The sequence below is a fragment of the Gavia stellata genome, chromosome 5, assembly GCF_030936135.1.
Source record: "Gavia stellata isolate bGavSte3 chromosome 5, bGavSte3.hap2, whole genome shotgun sequence".
Taxonomy (NCBI): domain Eukaryota; kingdom Metazoa; phylum Chordata; class Aves; order Gaviiformes; family Gaviidae; genus Gavia; species Gavia stellata.
Genome location: NC_082598.1, coordinates 42,558,895 through 42,565,214, shown reverse-complemented (window position 1 = coordinate 42,565,214; position 6,320 = coordinate 42,558,895).

The following is a 6,320-nucleotide window of genomic DNA, read 5'->3' as shown; positions in this document are numbered from 1 at the left end:
AGTAGTCTGAAAAACCAGTGCAAGCACATATGAAATCAGGTGTGCTTTGCAACACGTAGGTAGGTCTTCCTAGTTAGCTTGGAGGCAGGAGAGTAAAAATGCTGGAAGGGACGAGCACTGCACCATTTCTAGGCTTTAAATCAGTAAATCACCAGGCTTTTGCGTTCCCAGTGCCACTTTTTAACTGGCACCTTCCAAAACCTGCTCAAGGCAAAGCTGAGGTATGAGAGCGAAATAGCTCTAGAAAAAAGAGGAGACGCCATGGCAAGATACCTTTTTTCCTCTTTTATTTGGGTGACTTTGTGCAGTGTTCTCTGCTGAAAGGCTCCATCATTAGATGGAGCGTATTGAAATAGAAATGCAGTTCCTTCCTAGTTTTTGATGCAGATGAGGAAGGATTGTTTTCTTAGTCAGTACATGAACACTGTTACACTGAAAATCAAATTTTGTTACTAACTTTCATGGCCTGAAGAATTTCAAATTTAGGTAATTACATTATTATGTGATGTACAGACAAAAATAAAAGATGGGTATATAAATATGAAAAAACTTAGAGAATGACAACCTGTAAGAAAACCACTGAGTATATTGACTGTGTCCCCAAGCAGCCACAAGTGGAGGGATACCAAACTTCTGTGGGGAGCTGGCTGTGAAAACACCAATTGAATCTGAGCTGCTTTTTGTGTAATCTGTTTTTTTTTTTCATTTCCAGGCAGTCAGTGTTGCAGTTCTGTGGCACAGACAGAAGCCCAGAGAAGTCGAAAGGAAGACTCTCATTGATTTCTGTGGGCTTTGTCTGGTCTCTTAGCCAATTATGGTGCCATTCTACTGAAACAAATGAAAAAAAAATTAGAAAATGTACGAATGTTTGGATGTTTATCCCTGCTGGATTCATATGGCAGATCTCTGCATCACTGTTTATATTCCTTAGCAACCACAAGTCGAGTGCTCTGTTTTCCTGCTGTGTAAGAATAGTTATTTCCTTGATGTCTTTGTGTGTTATGTGCACACTTAGAACAATGTTTATTTGGTGTGAGTCTTAATAATTCCTGAAGCATTGGTGAGGCCTGCATATGATTGTTTCTAATGAGAAATTCCTCCTGTTGTCTTAAAATGCACTTTACCATTCTCCAAAATGTCTACATGCTGAGGCTAAACTAGGTCCAGTTATGTGTTAAAAACAACTGACAAACAGAACAAAGAAAACCCTAAAGCAATTTGACTTAAGAGAACAAGGTGATTAGGCAAATAATATTCCTGCAGTATTTCCCTCTCCCGTAAGGACTTCAGAAATACCAAAGCAGTATTCCTTTTAAGAGGACCAAGCGGAAAGCAAAGAATTGAGACAGTAAGCACCAAAATTCAACTGAGATGCTGTTTTTGCAACTGTATCAATTTTAGTGTAATGTGTAAATAACCTGAAGAAGCTGCAATGTCACCTGGGGTGCTGTAATTTTTATACTCTTAAAGCATGTTTGTTCTGTAAGATTTGAGTGCCCTATTGGAAGTGATAATTTCCTATCTATTAAATGTGAGTCCATGAAAAATAGGATCCTGTCGGCAGAGGACCCAGTCGGGAGTAAAACCACGAGGAGGGTTAGGACCTGGGTGGTGCCGCTGGGAAGCCCGGCGGGTGGGCTCGCACCGGCGCTCGGCGACCGTGAGATGGCGTATGCGCGCTTCCTTTCCAGGTGGTGAACTCGAAAGAAGTATTTACCATAAAATCGTGCGGGCGTATTTTATTTGACTGTAATTGCTTCACTGCAGGCAGTTTCTGAAACCCGAAATTAAGAGTCCCACCTGAACTGCTTGGCTATCTGCATTTCAGTTAATGGGTTAAATTTTGGCCAATAATGCTTTTTACTAGTTGGAGACAACAGAATTAAAAAGTGGCACTATCAAAATAGCTTTACGATGTGAAGGTGGAAATTTTAACGTGACGAATTGGAATGGCTGCCCATGAGAAAATCGCATAAGACCAGGAAATGGATAAGTGTGATATCAGCCATTTTAAACATCAGAAGGAAATTGTTACTGCCAAGGGCTGCCTTCCACAGGAAGAATGCTGACTTTGGCAGTACCTTTGTGTTTGCAGAACACCCTGTATGCAGCAAGCTATCACAAGTGTGCAGCAGCCACGAAGATCAGGAGGATCTCAGCAGTGCAGAGCAGTTTCAGTCTAGGATGTGAACATCTGCTGACACAGTTACTGTAAAGATCAGATGTACCTCTTTTTCCTGTGGGTAGCTAAAAGGGCTAGGAGAGTGCTGGCTCTGTGTTTAGAGAGAACTAGTGTAAGAGATGTGACATTTGTTGTCCTTTGGCTTGCAGATTACTTGAGTAATTTCCTGACTCTTTGTCTGTCTTCACTTTAAGCTCTTGGGGAAGTAACTCTTCTGTTCTTCCTTTACTTAGTACCTTTTTCAGTGGGACCCTGATATTGCTGGCTCCTGATCAGAGCTACTGCAAAACAAGTAAAATGCTGTCACTTGCTCCTCTCCCTCTCTTTTGAGGCAACTGCATAGTAAAACCTGTTTATAGTGTCTTTATTCAGCGTTTTAGAACTTGATGCATCCCAAAAATGAGAGGGGGCTTAGGGAACAGTGAAGAAAGATTCTCAAACAGTTAGAAATCGTGCTGCCTATCCACATAAAATTAAACAGCAGCCTAGGCTTACCTATATGCTGTTCATGCTTGCTGACCACCTCAGAGTTAGGAGAACATTGTTGTTATGTCAATGTGCTTTCTGGTGGTGCTCATTTTGTTACATTTTCCTTTTTTTTTTTTAAGGCTGCCTCCTTATTATGCTTCAGAGACTGTCAGGTGAAAGTCAGGGACATCTATGGTATTCATAATATTCATAGCAGCTGTCAGATGATACTGTCTTAGAGTGAAAGACTTACGGTTCTGCAGAGTGACAGCTATGGCTTGTATATGTTTGAAGCAGCCCTTTGTGCTTGAAAGGTTGTGCACCCAGAAATGTAGCAGTCTTATTCTCTGATTGACAACCTTTTTTCTTTTTTTTAATGTGCCAGGGCTGTCATCGTTGCTTCCATTTTTACCTTTTTCCAATCAAGCAGAGAGGAAAGCATGGTGTCTAGAAAATCACAGCTTTCTAGATATTCTAGTACAAACTCTAGAAAAGCTGGCTTTCACAGTAATGTATTCCTCAAATGCAATCATTTGTTCCAGAACATGTTCCTTTGATAGGATGTCTAATACAATGAAATGTTTTCCTTAGACAGGCACTCCTGTGCCTTAAAAAAAAAGTAAAGCTAGGAGTGATATTTTTCAGATCACTTTGTCCATGCTATAGAAGCTGAAATTGGATGCAGCAAAGATCAATAATGTATCCAGTTAATACACTAACATATAAGTGAAATGAATCAAAAGAAATGAAATGACTTCCTGACAATCTTTAGATAAATGCTGTCCCATGATACCTCAGTCTTGTCAATTTGAATTTATATTATAGGGAAACAGTTGCTGACATGTGAACTCTATTGTGTAAATCTCCCAGGAAGTGGGTACTCACTATTATTTGCAACATATGTTATTCCCTGGGCTCAGCCTTTATTACCTGTTTTCATTTAGTAGGTGAAAGAGTTTTTCTCCCCTGGCCTTGTATGTTCTTCTGTTCCTAGCGAAGTCACACGTTTTAGTATGATGCAAGAGTGGCATGGAATGAGGAATGATCCTAAAGACAGAATGAAATAATGGAAAAGTGAAATTGTTGCTTCATTCTTGTCGTTGCCTGGAGAAAAGATGTTTCTCAGGTGTGGTGACAACTGGCACTAGAGATGCGTTGGGTTTCTTTGTGTGTTTTGAAGTTTGTCTGTTCTGTTCAATATGAAATAATTTTCTGGTTTTGCATCTAGTCGTCTTCAAACTGCTGAAGATACCTTTTTGTTGTTATTTCTTGATTAGAATTCAGCCTTTTGTTATGAGAATAAGTTTATCTTGACTTGGGCATTTATCTATTAAATTTTAATTTCTGGGCCTTTCTTCTATAAACATAAAAAATAATTCAGGCTATTCCTCTGTATCCTACTGCAAGCCAAATTTTATATTCAGCAGTTGTGATAGTTATGCTTCTGTTCCATTAGGCTTTGTTCTTAAGAGCTAAGTTTCTTCAGTTCATGTTCAAATTACATCAGTAGTAAAAAGAAAATCATGTCACTTCTGAGAGCAGGCGTCTACATGTGTTATCAGAGCGGGATGTGGATAAGCAAGATCTTCATATCAATCAGTCTTACAGTGGTTATCTGCCTGCAGTCATTACATGGCTCCAGAGATGATACAGAATTCCTAAAGCAGCCTGAAGGTTCTTCTGTCACTCTGAATAGACAGGGAATCTGGGGAGATTGCCTGATGTAGCTATTGCCTTTGAAGCGTGCAAATTCTTTCCTGTGTTACATACCCCATAATATCCAGTCTTAGCTTGACATACTTCAGTTATTGCATGTAACTAGGACTCTTTAAAAATCTTGGAAAACTTTTGGAAAAGCATATTTTGTATTTGTAGGTACTTATTAAACAGACCATTAAAACTCTATCTCCTGCTTAACTTCACTAGTGGCTGTTGTTTTAGTATGTTTGTTTTGACATAGTGTATTACTGTGTTTGGCATATTTTACCTCGCTGTTGGCCAATGCCTTTGATATTCAAACCTAAAATAGATGAGGAGCTTCAGAAGCTGTGGAGTCTGTCCTTTGATGTAAAAAGTTTCTGTAACGTTGACAACAAGTTAATCTCTAATGAAGGTTAAATGCTCTTCAACATACTTGAAGAAAGAAAAAGAAGACTAGGTAGGAATGGGGAGAACTGAGAAGGTGAGAGCCATCCATTTATAGGTGTGCTTCAGGGATACTCTCTGTGGTCTAAACTTTTTTCCTCAGACCATCTCTCATTTTGTCCTCCTTCTCTCTCTCATATTTGAGAACATTGCCTCTGTCAGAACATGCTCAAAGTGCTGGGTTTTTTTTCTGTGGGCAATTGCTACCTCTAACTGCTCCTTTCCTAATGAATTTGTAAACATACTGTTCTGATAATGCTAATCTGTTAATTTGGGTTGAAGCGAGGTCTGTTTTAATTATGGTATCTTTTTCTACTCTGTAATCCTTATTCAAAAAAAAAATGTTGAGCCCTGCAATTTTGAGAGTGAAAAATATGCATTGTTGCTCAGATTCTTGGGCTTTTAATCCTTGCAGGTGGTCAAGGTGATCCTTTTTCATGCAGTATATTCATGTCTGCCTGAATTCTGCAGTGCTGAAGGATCTTTGCACATCTCAATTTTTTCTTCCTTTCCCTATCAGACTCTTCATTCCTCAGTGCCTTGTTTCTCTGTCCTGCTTTCATCTTGTACCTATAGCTCTGTCGCTGGTTCCTCGAACGTCCTTCTCATTGTGCTTTCTTTTGTATCATATTCTTTCATATTAGGTGGAACAGCTCCCTAGTTAAAGCAACTCCAATTTCTTCTTTCATTTCAGAGGAGATCCTTAACCTGGCTCACCTGCTTGGGTTATAACCAGGATGCATTTTGTTGTCTACATGCTACTTTGTACCAGATGTGGTGTGTTGGTTTTTGTGGTGGTGGTTTTTTTTAACTGTACTTCTCCTTAGGCAGTGACAAACTTTTACTGCTGCTATGTCTAATGCTGTAATGCACAATGTAACTTTCACAGGACAATAAAAATGATGTATTATCTGTTAGAATAACAGGACAGATGGAAGCAAAATCATGAGTTCTACAGGTTTGGTGGATCTTGGAAATGGTTCTTTGGTGGTGCTGGATACAAATTGAATAAGGTTATATCAATTCATCAGCAAACAATAAAAAGTAAGTTCTAAGAGGGATAGTTTTATCTTGTTTTTAAGTAATAAAGTTAGTTTCTTCTGATGTCAAACTCCTCACTCTGACTTAAAAACAGGTGTAAAACACTCACTGTAAAACACCTTTATTCCTGTGTCAAGTGAGTCTTGACTGTGCTATTTTTGTTTAATGTATTTTGTACTTCAGTGTTTGTGTCCCAGACAAGTTCCGCATCCTTTTTCCTTCTGGCTTATCTCGGGCATGATTCAAAATCCTCAGAGACAGCCTCAGCCAAATTCATTTTTGTGAGCTTGATTTGTAAAACACACTAGCTTTCTGTGTTTTTTCATACACCACTAAATTTAAAAAATCATAAACAGTTCTGCAAGCACCAACAATCCGCGGACTTGTACCTCTCTGTCAGCATATTCGGAGGAAGCAATTGCATTCACAGAAAGAATGGTAAAAGTGACAGTATCATATAGACTATGAACAACATTTCAATGGC